The 18,516-nt window shown below is 51.6% G+C and overlaps 2 pseudogenes; both read left to right on the forward strand.

Annotated features, from left to right (window-relative positions):
- The window catches only part of LOC131569700 (zinc finger protein 850-like), a 186,060-nt pseudogene that overhangs the window by 148,764 nt on the left and 18,780 nt on the right, over window positions 1-18,516 (forward strand).
- Window positions 756-7,596, forward strand: LOC131569879 (serine/threonine-protein kinase PAK 3-like; annotated as a pseudogene).

Raw genomic sequence — 18,516 nt, forward strand, 5'->3', positions numbered from 1 at the left:
CAGCCCAAGAATCAGCCTACGTCTCTTTGGGATGTTCTGGGATTTTCAGTTGCCAGAAAAATAGCAGGAGGACCAGAGGAGCTTTGTGTCAAGACCTAAGCCAGCGTGTCCCTGACAAAAAGGGAGGACAGCCTCCAAAGCGAGTAAGAACAAAGACCAGCATGCACCCGTATGCTCAAGAAGTGATTGCAGCCTAAAATACTCCTGGAAATTTATTATCTTTGCTTCTTTTTTCCCCTAAATGACATTGAAGAAGTGAGACTTTTCAGAACCAGCTATGATGCCACCAAGAAGAAGCAGACTTGCTTTCAGGCAAAGCTTTTGGGACCAAAAGGCATGTTTGCTTGGATTCCTTGGATGTCGTTTGGCTTGGCACATTTTCTGAGTTCCCCTGGGATGCCTTGAGCACTGCCTTATGGACTGGGAGGGCATCTTCTGCTGCTTTATGAGTGAGGAGAACTTGCCAGGCTTTTCTTTGGCATCAGCTGTACAGAAGGTTGGCTTGCTGGGCACAAGAAAGCCACAGAGCAGCTGCTATTGTGAGGCCAAGGCAGTGGTGCCACGTCACAGTTCTGGTAGCACAGCGTTGTCCCGGTGCGCGCAAGGCCTGCTTGTCCAGAGCGGCTCTTCCACTCTCTCCCTGCAGGAGGATCCTTGTGCTCAAGGATTTCTCAGCAGGCGGCCTGCAACCCGAGAGGAGTCTGGTCTTTCCCTTGGGTGGCATTCAGTGTGCATACCCGCACAGCACTGCCAAAATGATTGGGCAGGTCTGTGCCGTGGTTTGCACGGTCTTTTCTGTTGTCTATTCTGGATACTACCTGACCCAGCTGACTCGTAAGTAAAGGTTTCTCCTGGGGCTGGCATCACCCGGCTTTTTCTTCACTCTGCTCTTTATACCACACTAGTGACCCAGTGTATCTGGGAATAAAATGGCCATGAAGATGCCACCGCTTTGGTCAATGTCCTGCCAGCAGCATCAGCTAAAAAGGGGGCATCTGTATACTGGGTGGCGGGTGCAGAGTATTTGCCGTGCAACCTGCAGCGGTTGCCTTCCGTCCCCGAGACAGTGTACGGCAGAGGAGTCTGTCATTTCCTCCGCTTGCTGCCTCAACCAAGACAAGCTGCAAATTGCAGACTCTGCAGGGAGATCCTCAGAAGTACTTCTAGCAACTCAGTGGTTCTCTCCAGGAGTGAAGGAACGCACCCTTCACTCCAAATTCTGCCCCTTAGAGGCCTTGGCTGGGTGACTTGATCCTTTGACGTTGTGCCCAGACTGTGATTCCCTTGGCCATGCAGCACAAAATCCAATGCAGGGAGGGTTTGCTGCTGAGCCCAGCAGCTGTTCCTGGGCTGATTCAGCAGGGAGCTGCCACAAGGAAGGGGCCCTTTGTGGAAGCTTTGCTGGGCTACCATCTTCAGCCCAGGGATGGGAATTAGGGCATGCCATTTAAAAGAATATCTATCTAAAATGCAGGAAAGCAAAGAGGAAAATGCTGCTTGAGCTGTTGGGCACAACAGAACCTCAGAGTGTTGAAGAGCAATGGGTATTTCTGATTCTCTCTTGACAAAAGAGGCCCAAATGTAGACAGAGCCTACTATAGTGCCCTTGTTGTTCCCTTGCTTGCTGTGGGAAAGAGCTGTTGCTCTGGGAGGCATGTTTCCCCTGTGGGAAAGGGAAATGCTCTCTGTGGGAAATGCTCCCACTGCCTTGTGCTGTGGGAGTGGCCAGCACAGGCACTTTTGTAAGGGCCTTTTGCCTTGCTTGCTGCAGGTCACCTGACACACATATGGAGGCAAGCCTATCCTTTGGTGAGTGGCAAAGGAAGCTGTGACGTTGCTGGTGTGTGAGAATTGTGTGGCAATTCTGCCAGCTTGGCCTGATGCAGTCGAGTGTGGAGTGCCAGCGTGGGAGGCTGAAACAAAGACCAACTGCCCAGTGACATCAGCAGCAGCAAAGGGAGCACTGGCTGTTTGCTGATTTTCCAGGGAAGAGCCTTTCAAGAGATGAAAGGCAAATGGGACAGCTCCAAGGCATCCTGCTGCTTCTAGGCAGCAGGGAAGCTCAAATGCACAGCAAGATGGAGTAGCACCTCATTCAGCCAACTTCCTCGAGTTTTCAGGACTCAGAGTCCCACTTGTGTCAAAGTGTATGATTTCCCCTTCTTCTGGGTCCTTTCCCAGCTCAATAGAAAGCAGCTCCTAAGGGACTGGCTTTTGCCCATCTCTCTCACTTCTGTCTGTCTGCAGGGCTCAACAGCAGGGTCAGCAGCTCCTCTGGCTGCCTCTGTCATTGAGGAAGAGGCTGAAGAGGAGCAAAGGAACATCAAGCCTCCAGCTGCTGTCCCTCCACAGCCTGAAAGTGCAGAGCCAGTAAGTGGCACCTGAGCTCGGCACTACCTTTGGTGCAGGGCCAGGCTTCCAGTTTTGGAGCAGCCCTTGTTGCTGGTGGCTGAAGATGCTGGCGGCTGTGTGCCTGTCATGACGTAGTGCTGCTTCAGGCAAGCCAGGGAGCCCTGCCCAAGGGGTTCTTGAGTTTGACATTTAAGCTGGGATGCTGAGAGGGCCTGATAATGTCTCTTGGCATCAGACAGGAGGCAGCATTCAATGATTCTCAGTGTAGGAGTGAGCCCCTTGTGCCCACTGTCAGTGCAGGCTGCCTGTGGTCAGCAGATGGAGCGGCCCAAAGACGCAGTTGACAGCCTTGCAGGGGACCTGGGAGACACTGGCTCCTGGAAGGGACCTGCTCTCTCCATGGACTAATTAACTTCAGGCTGTGCTTCACTTCCAGCCGCTCAGAGCAGAGTTTGGAGAGGAGAATCCTTGGCAGACCTACGTTGTAAAGGGCGGGTGGGTCTGGGCAGGGCTGGAAGGCATCTCCGAAGGGCAGCTCCCTAAAGGCTGCCATAGAGAGGGGAAATCCGTGAAACAGATCAGAGAAGGACATGCTGTGGGCTTCTGAGCAGATCTTTGCATGCCAGCTCTGGGCTGATTTCATTGGCCAGAGAAAGACAGGAGGAGGAAAGCAATGAGGCTCTGGGGCCCTGCTCTGATCTCTTTCTGGATCTTGGCAGCCCCAGGGCTACCTTGTTGCCAGTGTATTGCAGAAAAGCTGCAAACATGGAGCATAGAGGTGGCCATGAGGGTCTGAATCCAAGCAGCCTTTGGGCTTTTCCCAAAGTTGCCTTTGAGAAGAGGACATGGGAAACGCCCAGGCTGGAGAGGCCTGGCAGTGGCTGACAGCCCCTTGCCAAGGCCTTGCTTTGGCCGTGCGCTGCGCGGGGCATGTGTGCCAGCCACCCTTCTGACGGGCAATCCTTCCTTGTCCCAGCTCAACACAGGCTCTGCAATTCAACCTGGTGCCGCTGGAGCAGTGTGGCCTGCAGCAGCCCGCTCGCCCCCCGCTGCTGGCACTGCCTGCAGCAGTGCAGCCCAGCAGCCCGAGATGAGGCAGGAGCAGGGCCTGAAGGCACTGAGTAAGTCAGGTGCATTTCTTGTCTGCCAGAGCAGTGTGTTGGGTGTGTGTCTGCATGTAGGCTGTGCCAGAAGCTGCCCCTCGGTCTCAGAGGCACTCAGGCCTCTCTGCAGAACCTGTGCTTTGAGGCAATGCGGCAGCACTCAGGGATTTCCTGCTGTCGGTGAGGGCGGCTGGGCCTGGCTTGGCTCTGCCTGGGCTGCCTTCTGTGCCAAAGACAAAAGCAGAGATTGTTTCTGCTTGAGCAAAAGGCTGGCACCTAGCAAGTGACTAGGCCCCAGGGAGCTCTCTGGCCCCAGCTGTTTTCAGGCTTCCATTCTTACTCCTCCTCCAGCTCACACACTTTGTGCCCCTGGCAGTGGACCTGCCAGTGATGGTGGCTGTGACTGCAGAGGCTGCAAAGGCCCTTGGTTACCTCTTAGGGCCCACTTTATAAGGGCTCCTCATTTTGGCTTATGGCATGGGATGCAGCACTTGAAAGAAATCAAGGCCTTCTTGGAAAGGCCACCTGATGAAAGGTGGAGAAGATGGCCCTCCCACTTGCTGGTCACAGCAGCTGGAAGGCAAGGGACCACAAAGGGCCCAGAGCTGTCGGCAGCAGGGCTGCCTTTGGGAGGCTCTGGGCAGCGGCATCTCTGGGTGCGAGTGAGAGCCCTGCACTGCTTTTGTCTTTCAGGGAGCATTGTGAGTCTGGGCCAGCCAACGAGCAAATACACGGCATTTGAAGAACTGGGCCGAGGGTAAGCGTGGCGTCAGCTCCTTTTACAAAAGTGTGGGCCAGGTCTTTGGCTGGTGCAATATCAAATGTGAAGTCAGGCAAGCTCCAATCATGGTCAGGCTCTGGCTTGACCTCCTGTCGCCAGCCTGGACTGCTCGGTCAGAACAATCTGAAGGCCTGACCAAACACAAGTTGATGCTGGTATTGTCTTGCTTGCAGCAATGAGGAGCAGGAGCTGGGAAATGCCCTGGCCCTGCAGCTTTCTGGCCTGAAAGAGCACCTTGCCATTCAAGAAATGTCAGATTCTCAAGGACAGTCTTCTGACTCTTATTGTTCTCACTTTTTTGACACACATATGCATGCACACCTGCACAAGGAGGAGCGTTCCCCTTAGGTTTGGAAATGACCTGGCTGGGCGTGCGCCTTGGAGATTTCCAGTGGCCCTTGGTCTTCATACTGCACCTTAGTGTTCCCTTGGACAGGCTGCCCCGCACGGCAGAGGGCTCGTGGGCTGACGTGCTGTTGGCCGAAGAGACGCCACAGCGAGGCATTTTCTAAGGAAGGCGTGCAGGCAGCCTGGGGAGATCTGCTGCCTAGGCTTGATTCCAGTGCCAAGGGCTAAAGGGCTCTTTCTGCTGCTTTTGTCTTTCCAGGGGGTTTGGAGCTGTTTATAAAGCCCTTGACACCAGCAGCGGACAACAGGTAAAGTGCCAACAGCCCCATGCCATGTTGCAGCTCTGGAGCCCTTTCCCTGCTGCTGTGAGCTCTGCCTGGAGGTTTGGGTGGCAGCTCCATGTGTGCAGCAGAGGCTGTTCCTCTCAAGTACAGTCTAGGCTCAGGGGGCAGAATGCATTTGGGATGGCCTTTGGTGCTTCTGCTAAGCTCTGCTGTCTAGTGACAAGACACTTTGGCCCAGCCCGCTCCCTCATTGCACCAGCACTCGCTCCATGCTCCTTGTGATCTCGAGCAAGGTGCGTCTTCTCAAGGGAATGGTGGCCAATGTCATTTCAGGTGGCAATCAAGATCATGTCACTTGAGGAGGGGATGTCCGAGGAGCTGGCTGCCAATGAAATCCTGTCAATGTGAGACAACAGGTGTCCCAATATTGTTACCTACTTAGACAGCTTGGCATATTCTCTTGTCAATGTACCTTTAGCTAGTGCAAGCCTGAAGAGACGATGCCCTTTGGTCACTGGCAGAGAAGGGAGATGGTGATGATTTCTCTGCTGGTCTCCAGAGCGTGGGAGGAGGTGGAGCTGGTATTCAATAATCTCTTGTGGCACACATAGCTTGGAGAGCAGTTGCAAAAACCTGGTTCAGGCCCTGGGGTGACTGAGGCTGTGCCCATTGCTGTCTCTCCATGCCATGGTTTCCTTCTTTCAGCTACCTGGTGGATGCGGAGCTCTGGCTGGCCATGGAGTTCATGGACAGTGGCACCTTGTTTGATGTGCTCGGGGCAGTGTACTTGGAGGAAGGACAGATAGGCGCTGTCTGTCAGGAGGTGAGGGATCCCGCTTGTGTTTCCCTAAGCCTGCCCAGGATGCTGCTTGCCAGTTGGAGGTTAAGGAGAGCCAAGATTTCTTGCTCTCAACTTTCTTTTGCTGCTGCGGCTGCTGCTGCTGTCACAACACATAGGAGAAGAAAGAGCATGGGAAGTGAACTGCCTGCCGGTGTCCCTGCACTCCTCAGGCTCTGTTCTTGCACTCTTCCATCCTGTCTGTCCTCTGGCACCGGTGCTCACTCACTTGCTTGGTTTCACTTGCTTCCTCTTCTCAGCTTTGCCTGGCAATGTTTGCCTGGAGCCTGTCTGTCTGTCCTACATTCCTTGCCACTGGAAGGCAGCATGCAGGTGGCAGAATTTCAAGCTAAGGGCAAAGAGCCATCCTCAGCTTCAAAGGATAGCATTGCAGCCAGATGGCAACGGATTCTGGAATCGCTCTAAGGTGCTGCTTCTCCTCTGCTGCCACTAGGCTCCCCCAAAAATCTTTGCCATGCCGCCTCCCAGCCAAAGGTAACGCGCTTCCTACCAAAGGCCAGTGGAACTTTTGGGAGCCCAGATGCCTTCGCTTGGAAATCGAGGAAAAAACTTCCAAGAGTGTTGAAGCAGCAAGCTCATCTTGGTGACAGAACCATGATGCTACGCCCTCGCTCACAATTGCCTGAGAAAGCCATCAATGCCGTTGAGCTCTTTCCTTTCTGGTGGGATGAAGTCAGATCCTGCACGTTCACTTTCCCTCCCGCACGTTCACTTTCCCTCCCTCCTTTTTCCCTCTCAGTGCCTACAAGGACTGCATTTCCTTCATTCCCACCAAGTCATCCACAGAGACATGAAAAGCAACAACGTCCTTGTGGGCATGGATGGATCTGTCAAGTTGGGTGGGTATCCCTGCTGGGCTGCAGCATTTCCAGCACATGCCGTGCGCTTGCATTTTGGTGAGTGCCACTTGGGCAGAAGCGCCACTTGGCCAGTGTGTGAATGGTGAGGATGTTTTGGAAGTGGCCGATGCCTTATTTGCCTGGCTCCAGGCAAATAAGCTGCTTTTTCAGCATGGCCTGGTCAGGCCTGGAGTGGGCAATGGTTTTGGTCGCTTTGCCAGTGGTAGCTGGCTTTGACAGGCTTTGTTTTTGTCCTCAGGTGGCTTTGGCCTCTGTGCTCAGCTCAGCCCTGAGCGCAGCAAGTGCAGCTCCAGCATCGGCACTCCCAGCTGGATGGCACTGGAGGTGGTGAGAGGAGAAGCATACAGCCCCAAAGTGGACATCTGGTGCCTGGGGATCATGGGGCTGGAAATAGTGGAAGGGGAAGCTCCTTATAAGGGGGAAGCCCATCTCAGGGTAAGGTGCAGCTTAGCAAGAGGGCTCTGTGTGGAGAGAGCTGATGTGGCTAGCAAAGGAGCAGGTGCAGTGTCCTCTTGCATCCTTGTGCTGTAGGTTGTTGAACTGATAGAAAGGAACAGTCCCCCAGAACTGCAGAGCCCCAGGCACCACTTGGCTCTCCTGCATGACTTCCTCCACTGCTGCCTGCAGGCAGACGAGGACAGGCGCTGGTCTGCCCAGGAACTCCTGCAGGTAAGAAAAAGCAAAGGGGCAAAAGGCCCTGTCAGCTGAGGACACCTGCATGAAGGGATGAGGAGGAGTGTGGGCCACATGGTGCACACAGCTCCCAGGACAGGAAGGCGCAGGGGGACATGCTGCCCTCCGTGCTCTTTGTGTGTCTTGCTGGTAGCCAGGGAATCCTGCTTGAGCCCATGAGGATGGGATCCTGGAAAGTAAGAGTTCCTTTCTTCGTTCTTTTTCCTCTGGGAAGCATCCCTTTGTGACCTCAGGTGATCCTGCCTCCAGCCTGGCTGCTCTGATCATCTCAGCCAAGCAAGTGCAAGAAGACTGGAGAGGAGACACCTGTGCCTGAGGAGGCCCCTATGCCCCACCAGCCGAGAGGAGGGAAAAGGGGATGTGTCATCTTTAGGCAGAGCTCCAGCCACCCCCTGAGTATTAGGAGGAGCTGTGCCATAGATAGGGAATGTGATAGTTTTCATATTTGCTCAGTTTAGGTCTTAGGTTAAGTTAGTTTAGGTGTTAGGTTAGGTTAGGTTAGGTTAGGTTAGGTTAGGTTAGGTTAGGTTAGGTTAGGTGTGTGTTAGGTTCAATTTAAAGCTCTGTTGTTTTTTCTTTCTCAAAAGGATGAAAGTTTAAAAAATTAGGAAATATAGGGATCAATTTTTAAGCACTATGGAACATAGGTAGCTTAGATAATAGAGGATTGTTTAGCTTAGAATAGAGTGTTGGTAATTTAGGGAAGCTCCAAGGTATCTTTTAAGTAAAAATCAAAGAATTGTCATAATAAGAATTCAGCTGTGAGTGGAAAATCTGGGCTGCAGCCCAAATGGAGCTGGCAGGTGCTCCAAGCTGTCAGCCTGAACAGGCCACCTGCAGGACAGAAGGATGAAGATGGTGAAGTAGTGAGGGGATACTTTGTTTCAGCCCGAGTGCCAATAAAAGTCTAAAATATCCAGAGTGCTGTAAGACTTCCTTCCTAGCCAGGTGGTAGCTAAGTGGACAGTCCCTTTCAGAGGCCCAAAGAACATAGTGAGGTAAGCAGCTTTGCTTACCTGAAGTGTGGAATGCCCGTGGAAATCTGCAAGACTTGCGGGTAATGAACGCCAGGTAATGAGCTCACATTCAGGACAACACTAGGAGGCAGATGTGCAGTCCTTTCTGGGCCTCTTGTCTTGAAGATGTCAGGGTGATCAGCAGGAATCACCATTTTGTTCCCACCCTCCTCTCACTATGTCACCTATGAGATGGAATGGCATTCTCATAGTGGCATCTGGCCCTTCCTCCCTGCTTCTCTTTTCCCCCCTTTTCAGCCCAGAGCCCCAGGGACCATCTGGGCCAGCCTCATCCCCCACGGGTGTGTGCAACCACCAGGGCCTCCTGCACAGCCCCATTCCCACTCTGCTGCCTCCTTGGCCTTTTCCCACATCTGGGCCAGCCTGTTGTTGCCAGCTGTTGGACACACACACACACACACACACACACAGCATACCACACCTCTCAGGGAGCAGTTTGATGGAGGAGCCTCTGCTAACCACGGCTCACCAGCCCGGCACTTTTCCCACCCAGCTGTTGCTCCATTTGGACTCCATCTGCTGGGATACCCCCTGTGAGGGACTACTCAGGGCCTGGATGCTCCTTGAATGGCACGCACAGGCCTGATTTCCACACCTCCCCATTCCTCCTACCCCTAAGGCTGCCTCAGCCTTCTAAACACAATTGTTCTTACTCCAATGGCTTCCTGTGCTTTACTTCACACTGTAAGCAGGAGTACACAGTTTTGATTGTCTTTATTCTAGAATGTCATGGTTTAGGCCTGGCACAGAGCCAGTGCCCCCATGAGAATACCCTCTCCCTGGTGTCTGCTGTGAGATGTGACCAGGAATAAGCAAAGCAGGCTCCAGCTTAGAAACAGAGAAAACTTTACTAACTAAACTACAAGAAAAGAAGAGGGGAAAAACTATAAGAAAAAAAAAATGAAAACCTTACAAAAGCGCCTTCCTCCTCCCCCCCACCAAATTTCCCAATGCAATACATTCCCCCAAATCATCAACTCTCAGTCTGGCACCACCCTTTAGAATACTCAGTCTTCAGTTCACGAAGAGGAGAGGAGTCCTTCTTGCACCATAGGCTTCCCCTGGAAACACATTGAAACCTCGTGTGCTCCCATGTCACTCAGCACTGGCCAGAAAGTCCTTTGCCATTGTGACATCTTCCTTCCATGCCCAGTGCTCTCACCACTGTGCATGGACCAGAGCTGCTTTTAGGGTTGTCTTTTAAGGATACCTTGTCTCACTCCAAAAAAGGCACAGTCTCTCCTTCGGGACATCTGTCCCCCCCATTTTTTTCACCCCCTGGGGCTGAGGGGTACTCACACTGAACCCTCCCGGTTCTGAGGCACTGCCTTCCCCTAAATGCAGTCTCTGTGTCACAGGAATAAAAATGGTTCAGTCTATGGCCACACAAGAAAAGTCCAGCCAAAAGGCCACTCCGTCATCTCTCCCCCACTCAAGAGTCTTCTGCACTTCCCTCCTGGCCCATTCCCTCTTATCTTATCTCTTATCTCTCTTCTCATTCATCTCCAGGAGGATCAGCATTTTGCAAGGTCTCAATCATGCAAGAAAAGGGTTAAAAATTTCAGTCTCTGCCTGTCCCAGAGCTCCGGAACTCCCACGCTGCCCTGACCTAGCATTCCCCCCCCCTTCTCCTCCTTGGCCAGCGCTGCTATCGAATTCAGATGCTGGCTCTCCCTCTCTCTCTTCCCTGGGTGGGGGGTGGCTGCCCGACGTCTCCTGGGGCTCTTCCACCCTTCCATCCTTGGGCTGGGCCTACCTCATGGCTGTGTGGCTTTTCCCCTCCCCCCGCCCAGCCGTCAGCTTGGACAGGGGGAGAGATCCAAAGCCTTTCCCGACGGAAGTCCAAAAGAGAGCCTCTCAGGTGCGCAGCTCTGCTTTTAACCCCTGTTTTCAGAGGTGTGTCCAAACCCCACTGGCCACATCAGGTGCCAATATCAAAATCTGAGCACCCATTGGTTTGACCACAGCATCCCAGAATTCCCATTTCCTGGTTCTGGTCAAACCAGCACATAGAATTAATAAAAAGAAGTTGGAAGTGCTGCTAGAGTTTGTCATTTCAAACTTGAAGCAACTTCAAGAAGTAGAGAAGCTTTCTGTGCAGGTTTTCAGTTAATTTGAAGTCTCCTTCCTCTTCAATCAGTTTCAGCATATCTGTTGATTCTCCTTTGCTGTCATCTTTAGCTTCACCACTTGTCTATCGATCTGTAAAAAAACCCTGTAAAAAAACCCAAAACAAATTTACTATCCTTTGTATTTTGCCTCTTCTGGAAAAGCTGAGGCTCCTGTGATCTTCTCCTGCGATCTAGACTTTGATTCCCATCTTGGCTCTGGCCAAGAGCAGAACAAATGGAATTTATTACCTGCTAGTAAGATCTGCTACCAAAGGTCACAGTTAGAGCTAAGCATGGTGCTTCTCTCCATCCATTGAATACACATCTTTGTGTCTAGGCCTGGTGATTTCCAGGAGCACCTGGAAGCTACTGCCAAGGACAAAAGTCTCGCTCTTGCTGGTTTGGACATGGATTTTTTGGTAGGATTTTGATCTGCATCTACAGTGACCTACAGGAACTGGATCTTTGACAAAAAGTGCCTTCAAGCAACATTTCTAAGCATAGTGGGCAATGAAGTCCAGATACTAATGAGTTGTGGTTTGTTTGAACTCTGTGTAACATACGGTACAATATCTTAAAACATAATTTTTTTGAGTGTTTCTTGTGTTTAAAACTTAGGCTTATTCTTGTCAACGCTTTTCTTTCCTCCCTTCAGAAATCTGCATGCCCAGGTACTAATTTCTTTCTCAGTTTGTTGACAAGTTACCTGTCAGACAAAACTTGTTTCTTGACTCAGAGATGGGGAAACTGTCACCATTAGGCCGGACGTGACATACACACGTGATCAGGGTTCAATAAGAAAAAAGTTTTTATTATTCTGCGTGTTCTCCCGCTTATACACTCTTAACAAAGCGTGATCTTAAGTCCGCCGCCGGCCTTGGCTCACAGGTGGCCATCAAGCGAGTGTCCCGGGAGTGCATCTCGCAGTGGATGCGGCTGGTGAGTGAGCGGGGCCAGCGGGGCATGCCAGGTGGGGCTGAGGTGAGGCCCGGCAGGGCGGCAGCCGGAACGCTGCGAGGGCAGCGAGTGTGGAGTGAGCAGGGGCCGAGCAGCGCCCCAGGCCGGGTCATGGCGAGCCGCGGTGGGGCCGGGCAGGGGCTGCCCGAGGCATGGCGCAGCATTGACCCCACTGACGGCATCGCACTTCCCCCGCAGAGCAAGGGCGCCCTTGTGCCCCTGGAGCTGGTGCTGCTGTGGAAGGTGTCGTGGCCTGGCTCCCGCGGCGTCATGCAGCTCCTGGACTTGTTTGAGGTGCCCGAGGGCTTCGCGCTGCTCATGGAGGGTCCACAGCTCGTTCAGGACCTCTGGTACTTCCTGCACGAGCGGCAGTTCCTGACGGAGCCCGTGGTGGGGGGGGCTGTTCTGCCAGGTGCTGGAGGCCGTGCGGCGCTGCAGCAGCCGTGGTGTCCTGCACCACCACATCAAGGCCGAGAACATCCTTGTCCACCTGGCCATGGGCAAGGCAAAGATCATCGACTTTGGGTGTGGCACGATCCTCCAGGACACGTTCTACACCCGGATGTCAGGTGAGCCCAAAACCAGGGCACAGCCGGGCAGCAGAGGTTCCCCCCTTGGCTGGCAGAGGGGGAAGAGGGAGAGAAGGAAGGGGGGAAGGAAGGAGGGGGAATCCTTCTTCAGCCAGCTGCTGCCAAGTTGCTTTTTGGCAGGGCAGGGACTGGCTGTTGTGGAACGGGAGCTGGCTGGGAGGGAGGGAGCAGCATGGGCCTGATGAGCTGCGTCCTTGTCCCATAGGAACACCGGAGTACAGCCCACCGGAGTGGATCCTCTTTGACTGCTACCATGGCCAGCCAGCCACCATCTGGTCTCTGGGTATCCTGCTCTATGAGCTGGTCTGCGGGCACCTTCCATTCCACAGAAACGAGGACATTGTCTGGGACCAGCTCTTCTTCCTGCCAGGGGTGTCTCAAGGTGGGGATGTGCCTTCAAGGCACGAGGGGAAGAACGGAGTTGGGAGGGGCAGCTGGCACATAAGTGTCCTGCCCTTGCAGCTGGTGAGGAGGTGGATCTCCTGGGCTCAGCTGGAGGAGGTGGCACCTGTGCCTCTGTGCTGGTGTCCTCGGCAAGAGAGGATCGATAGGAAGCTTTTGAGTGCAACTCTGAGCATTCCTGGTGTGGCCTGGGCACTGTGGAATGTGGGAGAGCATGGACAGGAGCCTTGTCCCGCTGAGCGGTGGTTTCTGGCTTCTCTCTGCAGAGTGCCAGCACCTCATCAGGTGGTGTTTCTGCATGGACCCCACAGACAGGCCATCACTGGAGGACCTTTTTGAATATTCTTGGCTGCAGGAGCCGTGCCTGGCACAGGAGACAGCAGAAATGCATCCCTGTGCACAGTAGGATCCAGGAGCCCAGCAAGTAGCAGCGGCACGTGTCTCGTGGCGCTGGAAGAAAATGGAGCATTTCCCTGTGACCGTGGCACAGAGGAGAGAGCACAGCCGAGGAGATGCTTCCGCTGCTCCCCACGAGCTGTGGAGGGAGCGGCTCCGTGCTGCCTGTCCCACTGGAGAATTGGTGGCAGTGCGGTGAAGGTGCCACAGACTGGGACAGGGGAAACATCCCCCTGCAGCTCAATGGCATCGTGATGTCCCCGCAAGCCGAGGCACAGCTGGCGTGTTCTTCTGGAGCACGACATGGAGCTGGGAACACCATCCTGGAGCTGGCCGCTGGCGGGACAGTGCCCATTGCCTTTGGCTGCGGCCCCTGCCTGAAGGACACGCTCTGCGCCCCAGTGGAATCAAGATGAGTCCCCAGCCAGTACAGGGGCAGGGGGGTGCTGGTGCTTCCAGGCACAGCAGGGCTCGGCCTGACCACACTCCGGAGGTTCCCCGCTTGGCGGCGCTGGGGAATATTAATTTTTCTGCTGGCCGCCGAGCTGCTTTTTGGCAGTACAGGGGACGAATGTTGTGGAAGGGGAGCCGGTTCCTGGCCTTGCTGACAGCTTCTGCCAGCCAGCCTGGCATGGGCTTAGGCGGGGGCAGCCAGCCTGACAAAAGCATCCATCCATGTGCATGGGGGGGCGGCAGGAGGGGACAGGTTCCGAAGCCATGCCTCAGCTGGTCTACTCTGCAGGCCCTCGAGGAAGGGGTGCGTTTATGAATGGGAAAAGTTGGGGATTTTCCCCACCTGTGGACAGGTTTAATTCTCGCATGGAGTAGTCAGACCCTCCTCAGATCCATGAAACAGTGACAGGCTTTGTGCTTTTTCTTGTTTCCAGGTCTTGTTTTGAATTGGCTTTCATGCAATTGTTCTTTGTTTTTCCCAGGAGGATAACACCTGGTGCCCGGACCGGACGGGGAAGAGCCTGCAGCGTCCGTGGAGCGCATCCAGTGCCAGCGCTACCCCAGGGGCCACAGTCTGCAGGGACAGCCCCTTCTAGAAGGACAAGGACCTGGTGTGGGATCGGCTCCTCTCCTGGCAGCAGCTCTCCAGAGGTGGGCACCCGGCTCCACAGCTCAGCTGGTAGAAGAGCTCTGGGCAGGCGGCAGCGGGCACACGGGCATCCCGCTCTTGCAGCTGCTGAGGAGGTTGCTGCTCTGATTAAGCAGAGGAGGTGGAACGTGGCCTGCCACGCTGCCCTTCTCTAAAAACAGAGAATGGGTCGGGAGGTTTGGGCTCTGAGCACAGCCAGCAGCCTGGCCCAGGCACAGGCCATGGTGGGACAGGGGGACAGGAGCCTGCTGCGACTGACCGTGGCTCTCTGGTTTTTTCTCCACAGGCTGTCAGCACCTCATGCCATGGGAATGGCCCCACTAGGCCTGCCAGGCTGGGAGGGCTGGAGGGCGGCCGACCTTCATTTGCTATCAAAAATAAATTGGGGTTTTTTTGTCATCGTCATCATTGGAGCATTTCTTTCATTCTTTTCCAAGCTTTTGGCCTCCTGTGATAAATGGATGTGATTAGTTCTAACAAAATTGTAATTATTTCAATATATTTGGGAAATAATTGGAAAGGTATATGTGATTAATATTATGAAACAAACAGGTTTCTTTGTAGATGATACATGTGGGAAACAGGATACAGGAGATTGGAATTGGCCTTGATGAACAAAATTTAGGAAGACTCCCAAGTCAGAATTGGCATAAAGACAAAGTTAAGACAACTCCCAGGACAGGATTGGCTGTGACATGAATAAAGTTGGGACGCTTCCAGACAGGGAGTCTAAAATAGTGTTCTTATCTATAAAATAATGAGGCTTAATTGGAACATAGTGCTTACTTACATAACACAGGACTTGGGGCACATGCACAACCTGCCAGGTTATTCAGAGGACAGCGAGGAAGACTGTCAGCCTTCCTCCAAGAAGAGCACCAGAGAGCCAGAAGCCCCCTTAGCCACAGCGGGAGCATGCGCTGTGTGTGTGGTGACGTAGATTTCAAGAATCAGAAATAGGAGGAGATTTACAGGAAAATATTGATGAATATGTATTGGCACACAGTATATAAGTTGTGTTTGGATTCTTTTGCCTTTTGCACCTGAGGCAGGGTGGGAAGCCCTCCCCACACCCCGATCAATCGGTTTTGCTTATGCTTTATCCAAACCGCTGCCAAATTTCTTTTTGTAACTACTGAATTCTATTTGATTGTATTATTTTATCTCAGTTAAAACTGCTGCTAAATTTTAAGATTGTGGTTTATTAAATTAGACATATAGGACCTCATTTATAACATGAAAAATATGACTTAATAGTTTACAAAACCAAAATTAATATTATTCAGCTAAATAACAAGGAGTAAAAAAGCATTCAAGACTTAATCACAAAGGATAAAGTAACAGAAATGATGATACATGATTAAATGAATACATTTTTACTTAAGGAGTTAATAGTTCAATCACCTCTGGCTTTTGATCTCCTCCCCAGAAGGGGTGCAGTTCGTTGATCTCCTCTTCAGAAGGGGCACAGTCCTTAGGGGTTTGGTCTTGGCTTTGGCAGGGGGTGTTGTGTTTTGGATGATGATGACTGCCAAAAACCCCCATAAAATCCCCCCCAAAACCCCCAAATCCCCTCACCCCCCCACCCCGAAATCTCCCCCCAACCCCCTCAGGATGAATATTTGGTGGATTTTGGGGCATTTAGGTACCTCATGCATGCCAAAGTGGGCATAGGATTCAAACCTACCCAAAATTCCCTCTAAAATTCCCCTAAAATCCCTCTATATCTCCCCCAAACCCCATCAGGGTGGATTTGGAGGGAATTTTGGGGTAATTTCAGGTAATTTTGAATCAATTCTGGGTGGATTTTGTGTGGTTTTGGTACCTCCTGGACACCAGATTTGGTGTAGTATTCAATCCCAGCCAAAATCCCCCCAAATCTCTTCAAAACCCCCCGAATTGCCCCAAACCTCCTGGGGATGGATTTTGGGTTAATTTGGAGGAAATTTTGAGTGGTTTTGGTGCCTTGTGGATGCCCAAGTACGTGAAGGATTCAAACCCAGCCAAAATCCCCCCCAATCCCCTCAAAACCCCCCTCAAATTTCCCCCAGAGCCCTCAGAATGGGTTCTGAGGTAATTTTGGGTGGATTTGGGGTAATTTGGGGTCCTTTTGTGGAGCGGAGAGGGCCCTGGGTGCAGGGCTTGGAGCGGGGCTGAGCAGCGGGGCAGGAAGGGGGGAGGGAGGGAGGTGTGAAACCCCCCTGAGGATCCCCTGATGGGGAGACCCCTAAAAAGTTCTGTGCCAGGACTGCGAAATGAATGGGACTTTTGGTTTTTTGGTCTTCAGGCTGTTGTTTATTTTTCTCATATCAACAGTTCAGCACGCTGGCTGCACACCAAATTTAGCATACAAAGAGAAGGCACCAAAAGTCACAAGACACACAGGTTCAAGGTCTTTTAAAATGACTTTGTCCAATTAAATCTTAGAATGCATTTTATTTCTTTCTACCAGTAACTAATTCTTTGTCTGCCACTCAGCATCTGCATTGCAGCTCTTTCCAACTAATCACCCTGTGCTCCCAACACAGCACAAAATGGAGTAGATGAAGAACAAGGAGATCAGGCAATGCCCAAAATCCTCCATCCTGTCTTCTGTACACCCTCATACTAAAATCCCAAAGCTCTCAGTTTTTCACCCTGTGATAAACTACACTACTATCTATTTCACACATGTAGATTCCAATTCATCCCAAAGTCTTGGAAGTTTTCTCCATGGACAAAGGTCAAAAGCAGTGCTCTCCTGGGGATCAGGACTTCTCAGGACAAGCAGGGAGACACTCCCTGTGCCCTGGGTTCCAACAGCAGGGGGGAAGGGGAGGTTGGGGACAGGAAAAGAAGGACTTAGGCAGGAAAAAGGGGAACCTTAAACAGTGTGATGAGCGCCATTTCTAGAGGGAGGGCCCAGGACGGCGCGGCCGTCACCTTCCCGGGTAGGTGTGGATGCACAATCCAGGTAAGATTTCCCATGGATCAGCCTGGGAAACATCAGGGAGCTGGAGATGAAGAATTCTGAACAACCTCGCAGGTGGTGTTTGTGACAATTGTTTTCCTTCTGGATTGTTTACCCCAAGGAGTGTTTTCTTAATTAGCCAAGCATGTGAAATGTAAAATAAACAATCAGGTCCACCTGTATTGGGACCAACTATAAAAAAATGGGTTTTCTAATGAAGATGATTATTGGCCTTCTGAAGATTCATGGAGTGTGTCACTCATTTATCCGTGTCATTTCTGACTCAACAGTGACAGGCAGGGAAGGGGGGACATGGAAAGATGGGGGGGAAAGGAGGACACAGGACGGAGAGGGGATGGAAATGCTCCCCTGTCACGTCTGGATGGATTCTGTGCCTTATTCTGCCCTCAGGAAAAGGGGGACTAGGTAGCACAGAGTGTTAGGAAGGGTGAAATTTCAACAGGAAATTTTAACAGATATATGTGCTTGACAGAAAGATTTTTGAATGTAGAATCTGAAGAAGGAATAGAAATGAAAGCAAGTTTTGATGCAGAAGAATTGCTGAGCCAGTCTTACTGGATAACTAAGAAGGCAAAGGGTGTGTTACTTACAAGGGGTTTTTATGGCTTAGAGCAAAGGATAAACCCACCCCAAACAGAAGATGTTTTTACCAAGCGAAAAGATTCCACAGGCAAAGAAGACTGTCGATATTGCAAATAGAAAAAAAGTCTCAGAATTTTCCACTGCAAGAAAACTGAAAAACAACTTCTAGTTTAAATTGTAATGTACTAACTTTTAGTGATTGGAGAATAGTAACATCAATATGGCAATTATAGGAGTTATGACAGGCTATAGGTAAAAGTAAAGGAATAGACTGATTCTTCTGTGTTAAGATGCTCAGCAAAGAAGAGTATATAATGCACTGTAACCAAAGCTAAAGGGTCTCCAGGTATGTCTGCAGCTGAAGCTGACAGCTGTAGGCACAGGCTCTGTCACCCACGACCCTGGACTGCTGTAACATCTTGGATACAATAAAATGCATTTTGGAGAGCTGCCTGGAGTCCCACATCTCTCATTCAGGCTCTTACAGGAGAGGGACACGGGCCGATGGAGAGACGGCAGCAACTCCGTGCCGTGCTGGCAGTTTGCACTCCTTGCTGCACTCTTGGTAATAAAAGGGTAAGGAAAGATATAGGCAATGTTAAGGATACGTAGTATAATATTGGCTTTTCGTTAATATTAAAATGGATTTTATATGTGTGGTGTTAAAGTAACTTTGGTATAAATATACAATTTTTATTTCTGTTGTTAAGTAAGCTCAGTGAAATAGCTGCTTGTTTTAAACTGCCTGCTTGGATGGGATAACATCCAATGCACACAGGATGAGGACACCTGTACAGATCTGCCAACTATCAGCACTCAGTGTCTGAAGGCAGAGTGGACCAAGGCCCAAAAACTGAAGGTGATAAAGAGAAGGAGCCAAAACCACAGCCAAGAAACACACATGCTCTGAAAAGCCAGACCCAAGGAGAGGCCATGTAAAATTGTTCCTGGAATATGTAAAGCAGTTTATGGATGTGCATGAGGGTCGATGAATATGCAAGAGGTTGATGTAAGGGGAGAGGTATTTCAGGGGGATCCCTGTAGAAGCGAAGGGAGACGACCCATCCTTTGATCAGCATCGAACTCCA

The sequence above is a fragment of the Ammospiza caudacuta genome, chromosome 31, assembly GCF_027887145.1.
Source record: "Ammospiza caudacuta isolate bAmmCau1 chromosome 31, bAmmCau1.pri, whole genome shotgun sequence".
NCBI lineage: Eukaryota > Metazoa > Chordata > Aves > Passeriformes > Passerellidae > Ammospiza > Ammospiza caudacuta.